Source organism: Carettochelys insculpta, chromosome 6 (genome assembly GCF_033958435.1).
Source record: "Carettochelys insculpta isolate YL-2023 chromosome 6, ASM3395843v1, whole genome shotgun sequence".
NCBI classification, from domain to species: domain Eukaryota; kingdom Metazoa; phylum Chordata; order Testudines; family Carettochelyidae; genus Carettochelys; species Carettochelys insculpta.
This window is the reverse complement of record NC_134142.1, coordinates 72,624,114-72,639,541: the sequence shown is the minus strand read 5'-3', so window position 1 is coordinate 72,639,541 and position 15,428 is coordinate 72,624,114. Positions and strand designations below refer to the sequence as shown.

The 15,428-nt window shown below is 44.4% G+C and overlaps 1 protein-coding gene across 3 annotated transcripts in view; it reads left to right on the top strand.

Moving 5' to 3' along the window:
- The first annotated feature begins 13 nt into the window (after positions 1 to 13).
- Positions 14 to 15,428, top strand: part of NR1H3 (nuclear receptor subfamily 1 group H member 3) — a 60,418-nt gene continuing 45,003 nt past the window's right edge. The window contains exon 1 of one of the 3 annotated variants that reach the window (XM_074997320.1): positions 14 to 108. The gene's annotated coding sequence lies outside the window, so the exon portion shown is untranslated. Of the gene's footprint in view, positions 109 to 2,589; positions 2,830 to 15,428 lie in introns of those variants that run through there. The other 2 variants (XM_074997319.1, XM_074997318.1) reach the window with 2 other exon arrangements.

Genomic DNA, 15,428 nt, shown 5'->3' with positions numbered 1-15,428 from the left:
CGGCCGCACGAGCCGCCCGGCCGCACATTCCCCGCACACCGGAAAGAGGGACGCGCCATAGAAACGGGGCCGTGCCGGCCGGGCAGCGCGGGGACCAGTATGCCGGAAGTGAGTGAGGGAAGCGACTAGGGGCGGGTGTTTGCGTGCCCTGCTGCTCAGGGCTCTTACCTGTCCCAGCGTCTTTCTGGGAAGCTTCCGGTTCCCGCCCCGCGGCTGCAGTCTGGCCCTGGCGGCGCTCCTCCCAGGAGCCGGCGGGTGTTGGACTGGCCTGGCGCGCATGCCCGTGCCGAGGCCGTGTTCGTGCTCCGCACGTGTATCTGCACCCAGGAGCTGGTGTCCGCGGGCAGCGGCGCTGGATGGGTTTGGCGGGGCTTTAACGATTGCCAAGGCCTTGTTCGGGAGGTCCCCGCCTGGTGGTGTCCCACACTTCCAGCATGGATCCCGGACCAAGCCTGACAGCTTTGCTGGCTCCCGCGGCCCCGCGAACAGAATGCACCTAGTCCTGGTTGAATTCCAGCCAGATAAACTATATGCAATCTCAAAACAAAAAGCAGTCAAGTAGCACTTTAAAAAACTAGCAAAATAGTTTATTAGGTGAGCTGTCGTGGGACAGGCCCACTTCTTCAGACCATAGCCAGACCAGAACAGACTCGATATTTAAGGCACAGAGAACCAGAAACAGTAAGCAAGGAGGACAAATCAGAAAAAAAGTTCTTTTTCTGATTTGTCCTCCTTGCTCACTGTTTTTGGTTCTCTGTGCCTTAAATATCGAGTCTGTTCTGGTCTGGCTATGGTCTGAAGAAGTGGGCCTGTCCCACGACAGCTCACCTAATAAACTATTTTGCTAGTCTTTTAAAGTGTTACTTGACTGCCTTTTGTTTTGATAGTGTATAGACTAGCATGGCTTTCTCTCTGTTACTATTCTATATGCAATCTGTGGCGGCCAGAGAAATGACATCCAACATGTTCCTAGTTCCTAGTGTGGGAGCAGAAATTTAACACGTGTATCGGAGCATGGGATTTGTAGTGATGTCTTATGGTGAAAGTTGCCTAAATAGTGTGTTTCATTCTTTGTGCATAACTTGCTGAAGCAGTCGTCAGTTTGCCTGAAAATTCCCGAGGATGGTCTCTGTTTGAAAATTTCACTTTAAGTACAAAAAATGTATTTCTTTGAGAACAAGAGAGTGTTTGCATGTGAGAAAAGGTTTTAAAACTAACTTTTTAACCGTTATTTTTAAAAGTTAAAATGACATAACTATCACAGTAGAGAAGACAGTATCTTTGGGAACATCAGAAAACAATGGTTTAGATCAGGCATGTCCAGCCCACGGGCCGCATGCGGCCCTGGACAGCTAGTAATGCGGCCCCACAAGATCGTAAACTTTTAACATTATTATGTGATTTATATACAGTAACTATATTATATATTTTATATGCGGCCCAAGACAATTCCTCTTCACTCAATGCGGCCCAGGCAAGCCAAAAGGTTGAACACCCATGGGTTAGATTTATTATGCTGAGAGAGAGAGAGTGTGTGTGTGTGTTTTCTTGTTCTGTTTTGCTGAGCTTGCAAATAATTCCGAGAAACCTAAAAATTCTATACCTTATTAAAGGTGACTCTCAAAAAAATTGGCATTGTGTGCTTTTTTTTTTTACTACTTAAGTACTAAATTTTGAAAAAAGTTACTTCCTTTTTGCATTTAGGTGTCAGTTCTTGGGTAGCTTGGAATACTTTACTGGCTAGAGATCCTGTAAATTATGATACTGCAATAGTGAAAAGAGTAAAAAACTGAATAACTGAAAGATGAAGGAATTTGAAAATGTAGGGTTTTTTTGTTCAGATTAATAAGAAAAAATTAGGGTATGCAATGTTACACAATAACCAGCACCTCAGCTCCTCCGATTAAGTTGTCAGTTTCAAGAAGCATGTGGTGAGATTTGACATCAAACATAGATGGTAAAGAACCCATAACCTCCCAGATATGGTGCTATAGAAAAATACCATGATTAAGTCCTTTAACCAATGAAAAAGTATTTGAGATCAGGAAATGCTAAGTAGAGAGCTTATGAAAAGATAGATTTGATTTGCGCAGTACACTTTAAGAAGTTCAGTGGGTGATACCTTTCCAGTGCTTGTAAACATATAAATTGATGGCAAAAGAACTGAGATTGACTACTCTACTAATATAAAAATAAATACATCTGGAACACTTTCCAGGTGAAACACAGTGCATACCCTCTGCTTCGTAACCGTCCCTATGTCTCAGAGGATGAGAGGCTAATGAGGAGAGGCAACAGTGGTTCGGTGCTGAGCTTTTGACCTCCAGAGATGGTGATCCTAAATATTTGTAGGGGGACTAAATAGGGTGACCAGAGCCCAGGCTCAGTTGCTGTAGTGGTTTTGCTGCTGTTCCTGGCTGAGCTTGACTAGGTCCCAGCATTTCTGGCTGCAGGCCAGGTCAGTGGGAGGAGTTAGCTCTGTTTGTGTTGTCAAGCAGGCCATGCTGCCAGGATGTGGCGGTCAGGAGGGTTAGAGGTGGGAGGAATGCCATGGGGGTGGAGCTGGGGAAAGCTCAAGCATGTGACTCTGAGGCTGCTGCTCACATTACATCACTGCAACTTGAGCAGCAGCTCCAAGAAGTAAATACTAAGAGCTGGCTGTCTGGCTGACCCAGTCCCCGCTTCTGCTGAGTCCTGGGAGCAACTGGTCTGCGTGGAACAGGTTACTACCTTTTTCGATGGTCTGTGTTAGTCCCGTATTGAGCAGTTCACATCCAATCCCAGGGTTCCTGGCTTTCCTGTGCCACGAAGGAGCTGCGGGGTTTACTGGTAACTTTTTTTTTTTTTTCCATGCTCTCTCGGGGAATCTTGGGATTTGCAGGCAGGCACCTTCTTGTTCCGGCTGTACAAGGCTGTGCCTGCCCCATGCTGGCTATACATTATTGCAGTGAATGTCAGTGGCCAGTATGATTGATCCGTGTGGGTATAAAGAGACTTGCAATAACTCAGAAAAATCACCTGATATACTATTGGAGCATAGGTGTGGAATGTGGACCCACGTGCAGAGCGGCAGCAAAGCTCCAGAAGCTATTCTGGCAGAAGGATTGAGCTGAACTTTTCATGTGTCAGTGCTTCATCTTTTCCTGGCTCTGGGGGTACGGTTGGGAGGCAGGTTAGGAGGAGGGACAAGGGTGCCAAAGGTGGTATTTTTTGCATTCGCCTAGTGTAATTTTATCAGTGACCTGCAAGTTACCCATTTCCTCATGACTCCAGTGGTAAGATGCAGGAATAGATAATGCTTTCGGGGAAATGGGGGCACTGTGCCAGACTTTGGTCTCTGTTTAGGAGATACTCTGTAAGATTTCTCTCTTACATGCTTAGATCTATTCTGTACACACTTTTGGGAGTATATCATGTCATGTTACCCTGCCCCACTGATCCAATCTGGCCCTGTCTTAGTGTAATTTTGTGGTTCCAGAGACAGTGGAAAGTGACAGAGTCTAGTCTGCAATGAGGGGTGCAGTATTCCTGTACATTCAAGGAAGCAGTTGGACTCTTACAGTCCTTCAGTATGTGCTGGAAAGGGGTTCTGGACTGACATCCATTAGGAAGGGAGATCTTTTTAATCCCACCACAGATATAGCACAGGCATTGGTAGGTCATCTTCCTCACGTCATTATTGGTAAAATCAATGAAAGCTTATGCTCCAAAAAAATCTGTTAGTTTATAAGGTGCCACAGGACTTCTTGGTGTGTTTGTGGATACAGACTAACACGGCTACCCCTCTGATCATTGTTGGTGTTTCTCATCTTTGACCTGGAGGGATCACGTCTAGCGTGGCTGCTATGATTTCTCTAATCCTTGGTTTCTCTACTGTGTGCGCCAGTTGTAATAGCATTTGTTGTGTTGTGAACATCAGTCCCACTAGGAACTGGACTGAGACCCCAACTAATTTCAAACAGCTTCAGATTATTACTACTTGGAAAATGTTTTTCATTGTTAAGGGGAGAGGTCCCTTGAGCCAGGCTGTGGTCTGTCTTTGGGGGATACTCTGAGATTTATCTGTTATATGATTAAATCAAGCTCTGCCTAATCTGTATGTGTTTTGAAGGTATACCGTGTCACTTCTCCCCCCACTGATTCAACCTGGTCCAGTCCTGCAGCTCCAGTTGTAGTGGAAGGTGACAGACTGGTCTCCAGCATTGGTTCTCCTCCAGTCCCCTGCAATGTCTCTTATTCCACATGTGAGCTTTCTGTCAATGTCTGAACTTGAACAGCTCTACAGCAGCACGCTTGCAGGAGTGCTTCACTGTAGCCAGTTGCTACGATGGTGACAGGGATTCTTCTGTCACTAGTTCAGTGGTTCTCAGGGTGTGGTGGGCGGCCCACTAGTGGTCAGCATCAGTTTTGAGGGTGGGCTGTGAGGTTGGGACTCAGCCCCACCTGGCAGTGAGGCAGCCATCCTGGTGCTCCAGCCTCCCCTACGGCTGGCGCACTAGTGCCGGCTTTCCACCATGGGGGGAGGGAAGCCCTGAGCCTTGTGGGCTGGATATGGCTGTCAGAGGAAGTGGCTGCCCCCCGCCCCCACCCCCATCTGGGGTAATGGCAGCACAAGAAACTGCTCACCTGGAGGCTTTCCCCACTGTTGCCACTGGCTGAAATCATGGCTACTGGGGGGACAGTGCCGGGGAGTGCAGAGCCAAGTAAGCCCCGCCCCGCCTGCTCCCACCAAGACCCCACACCCCCAGCTTGGTTAACTATACAGGCAGAGTGTAGCTTTGCTCATCCCCATCTGGGTGGGGTTAGCTTGGCACCCCAGTCCCAGGCAGGAAAGGAATCGGTTAGAATTGGAACCCTGGCTGCAGGGGCAATCCTGCACCCACCTCCTGGCCAGACCCCTTTCCTCAGTCTGCTCCTGCACCCTTCCTCCAACTCCGAGCCTTCTTCCGCTCTTTCAGCCCATTCCTATACCCTTCCAGCCAGATCCACACCCCCAGCCCACTCCTGCACCCTCCTTCCTAGACTTTGCTCCCCACTCACTCCTGTACCCTACCAGTTAGTCTGTCCCTGCGCCTTGGTCCTCCTTCCTTTCTCCCACCCCCGTGGGACTGTAGCACAAGGGATGAGAGGTGTCTCAGCCAGGGCCGCATCAGTGAGGGTTGTGGGGTTTTTTGTTTGTTTGCTTCTCGCTTTTGTGTGGCCTCTGATTTTTTTTTCCCTCTCCTTCCCCTCGTGGGTCAGTGACCCCTCTATCCAGAAAAGGTTCCCTACCCCTGCCATAAATAAAGACAATGTTGAAACCTTTGTTTTGGATGTACATTTTTAAATTTATTTAAAACAAAGTTTGATAAACTGACATGATGTATACAATAAGATCGAACTATATGTCCCCGTATGTTATAGCTGCATATTTACACTATTACGCTCTGGGAACAACAAGAAGTCCTGGGGCACCTTATAGACTAACAGATATTTTGGAACATAACCTTTCATGGGCAAAGACCCGCTTCTTCAGATGCATCATCACTCATGCATCTGATGAAGCGTGTCTTTGCCCATGAAAGCTTATGCTCCAAAATATGTTAGTCTGTAAGGTGGCACAGGACTTCTTGTTGCTCTCAGAGATACAGACTAGCACAGCTACCTCTCTGATATTATGCTTCGGTAGCCTAACTTATTTAATGTATTTAGAGATAAGCAAATGCATTTTTTGTTGTCCTAGGTGGTTGGCTGGTGGTCTGCAGAAAGCTGTACTGCAGGCCAAAAAATTTGAGAACCACTGCTATAGTTAATCCATCTCCCTGAGAAGTGGTAGGTAGGCTGATAGACGAATTCTTCTGTCAACCTCGTGCTGGCTACACCAGCAATTAGGTCAGCTTCACTATGTTGCTCAGAGTTGAGGCTTTTTCACACCCCTGAGCCATATAGCTTTGTTAACTTATATTTTTAGTGTGGCTCTGACACCCATGAAATACAAGGGACTAAATCCCCTAGTTTGCGTGAAAAATTGGACAAATTATCAGTATGCATTGCAGGCAACCATCAAGGATTAGAGCCCCATAATGCTAGATGTTGCACAGACGTGATATAAAACAATGATCCTTGGTCTAAAGAGCTCACATTCAAGATTATGACCAGAAATAACATTTAGATGAGACAAATATGTCAGGGGCGGTGGTGTCTAAGGGTGAGACTGATAAGGATAACTAGTTACACATTAAGCAGAGCAGAGATCTCTGCTCACTCTCTGCCAAGTCACGTGGGGAGTGGATACCTCTGCTTTATGTAAGATAACTTGTTAAATTTACTGTGTCCTTGTCCTCCCCTTTTCCAACTCCCCTGGAGTCTGTCTCATCTACCAATTGCACCTCTTCATAATCTATATTCTGAGCTCTGTTGCTGAACTGGGAATTGTGGTCTGAGTCATATGATCAAAAAGATCATTTTAGTGCAGCAATGTCAGATTTAACCTTTTCTTTGTTGTGCTTTGGTCCATAGATTGGTCACAATTGGTTTTTTAGCTTGAACTGGACATGGCAGAGGGGAGAATGCACTTATCCCTGACGTCCCAGCGGCCAGCAGCTCAGCCGGGCACCTTAGATGCAGGGCTTTTCGGAGGGAAATTCCAAACTTGATTTCAGATCTCTGATTAACGGGCTAATATTCCCAACTGTTTCCTAGGGCTGCATTTGCCTTTTGCAAAGATTGTCCCCTCAGCACTGTTTCACCTCAGAGTGTTTGCAGTAGCTGTTGCCGCTGCAGGCTTCAGGGAGAAAGCTAGGCCAAGAAAAGCCAGAAGCAAAAGGAAGGGTCTTTGCCTTCTGCTTAATTGCAGGGTTGAATGTGTCACTGGGAAGCTCAGTTAGCTATATGGGCAGGGTGCAGCTTCTCTCATCCCTGTCTGGATGGGGTTGGCTTGGCACCCTATCCCCAGGCAGGAAAGGAATCAGATAGAATTGGAAAACGGGTTCCAGGGGCAAGCAGTTTTCCCTTCCTCAGGAGGAGAGTGAAGTCAGAAGGCAGCAAACTTTATAAAAAGACAAAAATTGTAGCTACAGCTAACAGCAGCAGCCACACTCCTGACTGCTAAGGTCAGCTACCTCATTTCCTCAGGCACTGGGCACAACACAGACATTGTCAACACATGGTTGCTTAATGGTAGCTTAGGTACAAGTGATCATGGCGTGATCACATTTATAATTTGCAGACAGAATGTAGTCCGAACCAGTTTTTTTAATATATAAAACTGAAAATAATCATCAACCAGATCAGTTGGCAAGAATAATTCAATCAGAAAAATATGAATGATGACTTGGAATTGTTCAAGAACAATTTTTACCAGATGTCCAAAAACCCTCAATCGAGACAAAAGGCTGTACTGGTTAAAAATGACATGATTTAGAGGGGAAGTGAAGGCAGATATTTTAAAAGTACATGCTAAATGGAAGAAAGGGGTCATTATTAATAAATATAAATCAGAAACTAGAAGTAGGAGGAAATTGATAAGGGAAGCAAAGGACATTTTGAGAAATCTATGATGAGATGAGTCAAGGACAATGAGGCATTTTAAAAGTATAGGAGGAACAAAACAAATTCTAGTATTGTACATTACTAGATGAAAATTGTAGCATTATTGATGCTAATGTGGAAATGGCAGACTTGGGCTATAAATATTTCTTTTATATTTGGGAGGGAAACAGATAACATCATACCATAAGGTACGACATGACATTGCACTAGTATCTCAGGAGGATGATAAACAGCATTTACCAAAACTAGACATTTCTAAATAAACAGGCCCAGATAACTTTTATCCAAGCTGTTTAAAGGAGCTAGCTGAAAAGCCTACTAGATCACTAATATGGGTTTTTCAATAAACACTGGGGAAGCTTCAGAAGAAGAAAGAAAGCTAATGTTGTGTCAATATTTAAAATGAGTAAATGGGATCACTTGAGTGATTATGGACCTGTCAGTCTTCTGTCAACTCCCAGTAATATAATTGTGTGGTTGGAATGATATTCAATTAAAAATGAGTTAATGGAAAGCAATATAACTAACGCAAATCAATATGGCTATGTCTACACTACAGCAATCCTTTGAAAGAAGTTCTTCCAGAAGATCTCTTCCGAAAAAGCTTTTTGAAAGAGCATGTCCACACACAAAGAAGTGGATTGAAAAAAAATTGATTCTCTTTTGATAGTGTCCACACAGCCCCAGCTCTTTTGAACGAAAGGGCCAGAGATTGAAAAATCCAGTGCTATGAGGATTGCTCTTTCAAAAAAAATAACGGGCCCGCAGGGCATCTACATACTTTTTTTACCCAAAAGAATCTTTTGGAAAAAGGCTCTGTTATCCGGGAGAGGAAGAGGGCTGTCAGAAAAAGTGCTGTGTTTTTCCACTTTAATATAGAAAGAACGCATTTTGTGTGTAGACGCACCACAGGATTTTTCGAAAGAGCCCCAGCTTTTTTGCAAAAATTCACTAGTGTAGACATAGCCTAGAGTTTATCAAAATAGATCTTGTCAACTTGGATTTTTGTTTTTGGTGAGATTACAAGTTTTGTTGATAAAGGTAACAGTGTTAATGCAATATACTTAAATTTCTTAAGTTGTTTGATTTGGTATTGCATAATATTTTAATTAAGAAAGAACTATATAAAAACAAGATGACATATGGTAAATGGATTAAAAACTGGCTAATTGAGATGTCTCAAAACACAATTGCAAATGGATAAGTCTCATAGAGCAGGTGTGTTTCTTTTGGAGAATAGGAAAGCTTTTCTTGTCCCTAAACTATTTACAGTAGACCCTTGACTTATGCAGAGGTGGTGTTCCTGTGTAACCCTGCGTAAGTCAAATTTCTCATTACTTGGGGGAGCCAGGAAACTGATCAGTGCTGCTACACATCAGCTGAATATGAGCTCCCAGTGCAATGCTGTGGCCAAAAGGGCCATTGTGAAACCGCTCCTCTTGGGGGTGGCAGTCTGACTCTTATCAGAGGGGTAGCCAAATTAGTCTGCATCTTCAAAAACAACAAGAAGTCCTGTGGCATTTTGTTATTTTGATGTTAGTCTATAAGGTGCCCCAGGACTTGTTCTTTTAGTCTTACTCTTGCCACTCCTGGCAGAAGCTGGGAAACTGACCAGTGCTGCTGCGCTGGTCAGCTTCTGGCTCCCCTGAGTGGCAGGCAGCCCAGAGCCAAGCACCAGCTCCCCACCACTCAGTCGCGTTAACCCTAGATTTGTGCAACTTGAGTGCGCGTGTCTTGGGGTTCTACTCTAATATTTTTATCAGTGAGCTGGAAGAAAACTCAAAATCACCACTGACAAAGTTTGCAGATGACACAAAAATTGGGGGATTTGCAAATAATGAAGAGAAGAGATCACTGATACAGAGAGGTCTGGATTGCTTGGTAAACTGGGTGCAAGTAAATAATATGCATGTTAATACAGCTAAATGTAAACATTTACATTTAGGATCAAGGAGTGCAGACCTTATTTATAGGATGCGGGACTCTATCCTGGGAACCATTAACTCTGAAAATGATTTGGGTGTCGTGATGGTTAATCAGCTGAATATGCGCTGCCAGTGCGATGCTGTGGCCAAAAGGGCTATTGTGATCCTTGGATGCATAAACAAGGGGGGAATCTTGAGTAGGAGTAGAAAGGCTGTTTTACCTTTGTATTTAGCACTGGTGTCCAGTTCAGTGTCCACAATTCAAGAAGAGGTTGATGAATTGTAAAAGGCTCACGGAAGAACCATGAGAATGATTAAAGGATAGAAAACTTGCCTTATAACGATAAACACATTGAGCTCAGCTTATTAATAAGAAAAGGTTAATGACTCATTTATTTTCAGTTTGCAAGTATTCACCTGAGGAACAAATATTGATAATGGGCTCTTCAGTCTTGCAGAGAAAAGTACAACATGATCCAATGGCTGGAATTTGAAGCTAGAGAAATTCAGGCTGAAAATAAAAAAAACTTACCCAGGGTTGTGGTCAGTTCTGCATCATCAACCATCTTTAAATCAAGATTAGCTGTTTTTCTAGGAATTAGTTTGGGAACTTTTTTGACATGCATGATACAGGAGGTCAGACTGGATGTCATGTTCCATCCTGGCCTTAAACTGATTACTTTGTGAACATCAGAGTATGTGCTAAGAGGTGCTTGGGTCCAGTTTCTTTATCCTGCTACCACTTCTGTAATAAGACTCCTGGGATTTGTGCTGATTTTCTAGGCTGGAATTGCAGGGAAGATGCAGACACATAGGTCCCATGCAACAGAGAGGCTTAGAATTTCTGGAGGGTCCTGATCGGTATCTTCCAAGTGAGGTTGACAGATGCATCTTTGTTTTGATTCCTGTGATGCACTCCTGCACACAAAGGGAATTCTCTTTCTCCTTCATAGAGAAAAGCCAGTCCTCTGAGTGAAAGTTAGGGGATAAAAATAATAAAACATATAAATTAAAACAGACAAGACAAAGGTTAGACCTTTTCAGGCAGAGTACAGAATACCATGAAACTGCTTAGGTGGTCTGGGGCTTCCCTAGCTATGTTACAGCTATTTAACCCCTTTTGTGTTTCTTGGGAAGTTTTTTTTAATAGAGCAATGAGGATTTCCTTCCTCATCATAAAGACTAGGAAGGATCAGGCTGCATCTCTGGGTCACAGTGCCCTAACCATCTGGCTGTTGTCTTTGGTTACTACTGTGGATTGCAACACTTTAATGTCCAGGTTATTGTTCTGAAGCACAGCTGCTGCAGGTTGCCATCTTGCTATCAGTCCCATCTCTTTCCTTTAGAAAATGGCCATGGAGCAGTGAGAGGTGGCAGAAGAGCCCAGATATGAAACAACAAGCAAGCAGTAATGAACATCTTGCCTCAACAGCTGTTTTTTTGTAGCCTTGTCATCTCCATTTCATAAGGCTAGAAGGTTCCTTAGTGGGCTCCAGTCCAAGGCTGCTTCTACACTGTCACTCTCCTGTTGGAGGGGGCATGGTACTGAGGCAATTTGAAGCAGGCTACTGAGGGGTTAATGTGCATATTCAGCACCTCATTAGCATAATAGTGGCCGTGCGAATTTCAAACTGCAGACTTCAAATTGCAGATTGACAATGAAGATGGGGGCAGCTTCGAAATAAGCCCCCCACTTCGACACTCCCTCACTCCCACAGAACTAGATCGGAGGAAGGGAATGTCCAAGTGGGGCGCCTATTTTGAAGCTGTTCCCATCTACACTGAAGCTGCAATTTGAAGTCTGCACTTCAGATTTTGCGTGGCTGCCATTATGCTAATGAGGTGCTGAATATGTACCTTAGTGCCTCATTAGCCTGCTTCGAATTGCCTCATTACCATGCTCCCTCTGACAGGAGAGTGAGAGTGTAGAAGCAGCCTGAGTTTTATCTGGCATCACTTCTGAAGATAAATGTGACTGTATTCTGTTTGGCTAGGGACTCAGCATTTCTAAGTGAGATATTCTTTCAGGTACAAATCTCCCTAACTGCACAGGACCTTCATAGGCAGCTAATTCCAGGCAGGCATCACCTCAGCCCAGAGTTTACTTTAAGATGTGCAGCCTCATGGCAACATAACTGCCTAATAAGCCCCGTGCAGGGACTCAGGGCTGCCACACATGGAACTGCCATGATCATCTCTCCTGCAGCTACGGTAGACTCTGCTCAGGCCAGGGGACAGGTGTGCTCCTCTGGTCACAGGATGGCCAGCAGGGACTTGCCCTGGCCAGGGGAGGGACATGTGTCTCCAGCCCCAGCAGCAGGGCTGGATTAAGAAAAGGGCTGCAGCCGCAGGCTAAGGTGATGAGTTATATGCCCCCACATTGAGATGATGTGCAACAAAATTAATTTTGCACATGGACGTAAATATTAGAAGGAACATGGCTTCAAGCCATTCCCATGGGCATGAAAGGTCTCTCTCATCATTAGTTCAAGAACAATAAAAATAAGTGTGCACAATGTATTTTACATTCTCCGTACACTTTCAAAATAAATGCTGATATGGATCATCAGTATTGTCAAAATGATTCTCATCAACTTAAAAAATCCCATGATCTAAGGGCTTCACTCTGAAAAAGATAGGGGCCGTGTCTACACTAGCTCCAAACTTCAAAATGGCCATGCAAATGGCCATTTCGAAGTTTACTAATGAAGCGCTGAAATACATATTCAGCGCCTCATTAGCATGTGGGCAACCGTGGCACTTCGAAGTAGGCGTGGTCCTTTCGAAAAGGAGCCCCATCTGGACAAGCCACACAGTGCCGAGGCGCGTCAATTTCGAAGTCCCCTTATTCCTATGAGCAGATGGGAATAAGGGGACTTTGAAGTAGGTGGGGTTCTTTTGAAAAGGAGCCCCGTCTGGATGAGCTGCGAGGCGGCGAGCTGCGTCAATTTCGAAGTGCCGCGGCCGCCCGCATGCTAATGAGGTGCTGAATATGTATTTCAGCGCTTCATTAGTAAACTTCAAAATGGCCATTTGCATGGCCATTTCAAAGTTTTGGGCTAGTATAGATGTAGCCAGGGAGTGCTAATATTTCATGCATGCATGTGTGGCCTTTATGATAGGCATAAGCATATCAATTCCCAGATCTTCCTGTGATACACTGGAAAAGCTAAAACTATTCTGGATAATCAAAAAAGGAGATTTATCATTCTTTCTCCCACCGTTGGCTGCAGAAAAGAATGGAAATCATATGGCAAAGTGAAGCAATCCTTTTGAGTACAACAAGAGGGAGGATACTATTTTGCAATTGAAAACAACAAGTCCTATGTCACCTTGAAGACTAACACATTTATTTGGACATAAGCTTTCATGGGCTGGAACCCAATTTGTTAGTCTTAAGGTGCAACAGGACTCCTTGTTGTTTTTGCTGAAACACTGTAAAATGGTTCCCCCTCTGAAATTTTACAAGTGGAAGTAAGGTTGGCAAACCAGTCCATGCCCTGCCAAATAATATAATTTGACTGTTGCCAAATATTGTCAAATACTCCCAATAAAATGTCCTGATGTAGGTGAGGGCCTACCTCTTAGACTGCACCTTGGTGCCATTTTAAAAATGTTTTAGAACTTCATTTCATCGAAGAACTTCTTGTCAAACCAACCTAATTTCCTTTTTCAATGGGGTTCTTGGACTAGTGGATGTGCAGAAACTTTAGATGTGACAGATCTTGATTCTGGTAAGGCTTTTGATACTATCCCACCTGAGGTTCTCACAAGAAATGTCAGGCAATATGTGGTCTAGACAATGAATGGCGTGGAAACAATCCTTATAAAAATTTCATATGATGCCACACTAGGAGGATTGCTAACACTTTGTAGGACAGAATTAGAATTCATAATGACCATCTCAGATTGGAAAAGTGGCCTGAAATCCCAAGGTGAAATTCAAGAAAGACAAGTGCAAAGCACTACTCTTAGGAAGAAGAAATCAAATGGGAAATTATTAGTTAAGCAATACTACTGCTGAAAAGGATCAGGGGATTATAATAGATTAGAACTTAATTTGTGATGTAGTTACTAAAAACACTAATATCATTAAGAGGGGCGTGAACAGGAGTGTTGGAACAAGCAAGAGATAATTATCCCCATATGCTTGGGCTGGCGAGGCCTCATCTGGAGTACTGTGAATGGTTTAGGGCTGCACACTTTGAGACATGTGGACAAGTTAGAGAGTTAAGAGGAGAGCAACAAAAATTATAATCCATTTAGAAAATATGACTTATGAGGAAAAGTTAAAAAAATCTTAAGTTAAATCCTCAGAAAAAGAAAATGTAGGGGGCTTCTAATAAGTCTTCAATTGTATTGAGAGCTGTTACACAAAGGATTTTGACAAATTGTTTTCCATGTGGTGTGACCTGGGCTGCGTCTACACGTGCACGCTACTTCGAAGTAGCGGCAGTAACTTCGAAATAGCGCCCGTCACGTCTACACGTGTTGGGCGCTATTTCGAAGTTGAAATCGACGTTAGGCGGCGAGACGTCGAAGTCGCTAACCCCATGAGCGGATGGGAATAGCGCCCTACTTCGACGTTCAACATCGAAGTAGGGACGTGTAGACGATCCGCGTCCCGCAACATCGAAATAGCGGGGTCCTCCATGGCGGCCATCAGCTGGGGGGTTGAGAGATACTCTCTCTCCAGCCCTTGCGGGGCTCTGTGGTCACCGTGGGCAGCAGCCCTTAGCCCAGGGCTTCTGGCTGCTGCTGCTGCAGCTGGGGGTCCGTGCTGCATATACAGGGTCTGCAACTAGTTGTTGGCTCTGTGTATCTTGCACTGTTTAATGAAAGTGTGTCTGGGAGGGGCCCTTTAAGGGAGCGACTTGCTGTTGAGTCCGCCCCGTGACCCTGTCTGCAGCTGTGCCTGGCTCCCTTATTTCGATGTGTGCTACTTTGACGTGTAGACGTTCCCTCGCTGCGCCTATTTCGATGTCGGGCTGCGCAACGTCGAAGTTGAACATCGACGTTGCCAGCCCTGGAGGACGTGTAGACGTTATTCGTCGAAATAGAATATTTCGATGTCGCAACATCGAAATAAGCTATTTCGATGTTGGGTGCACGTGTAGACGTAGCCCTGGTGTGCCTAGGGTAGCTTTCACTGGAAATGCCAAAGTCAGGGCAAGCTGCAAAGGGAGAGCAGATACTTCCAAGATGGATGGGTAACACTGAAGTTAAACTCCTCAACCAGTAACTGTGTGTCTGATCTCCCATACTGGTTATCAGGAAGCAGAAAAGAAATCACACAACTCCCTGTATTGCATTCCTGTTCTCTGGCTCTTAATCAGCACATAGATCCCAGTACAGTGAGAAGTTATTTTCAAGCTCTGCTCATATATACAAAATATTCTTCTAACCCCAAAGGATCAGCCATGAGTTTTGATCTTATCCAAAATATCATGCTGCCTGCTACTCCTTCAGTCCCTAAAACTTTAAGGTTTATTATAAAGAGATCACAAAGAGAGATGTTAAATGGTAAAGCAGTCACAGCCATATGAAGATTCAAAGCCCATGTATCAAGCTCTTAATGGTGTTGGTGAGTTTGCTGGTAGGAGGTTCCTCTGCAACACATCCACAGCTTGAATGGGTCATGTAGCCCTTTGTTCAGAGATTTCTTTGAAGAAAGGTGACTCCAGAGGTACGAAGCAGGACTGAAGATAGTTAAAACTGAGTATAAAATAGCCTTTTATAGTCCCTTTTCTCTGAATATAAAAGGACTATCCAGAAAATTGGCATTCAGCAATTAAAATTTATTTCTTTAGGGGAAAACTATTGCTGGTTTTTCTTCAAAAAATTTAGCACAATTTGTAATTTAGGAAAACAGAACTGCATTATTCTAGCTGTGGAAGTTGTCTCGACTGAAGGGAAGTTCAGGCAGTGGAGCATTCCTCTACTGTGTTTGGCTGCCAGGTCTGCTTCTGCTTC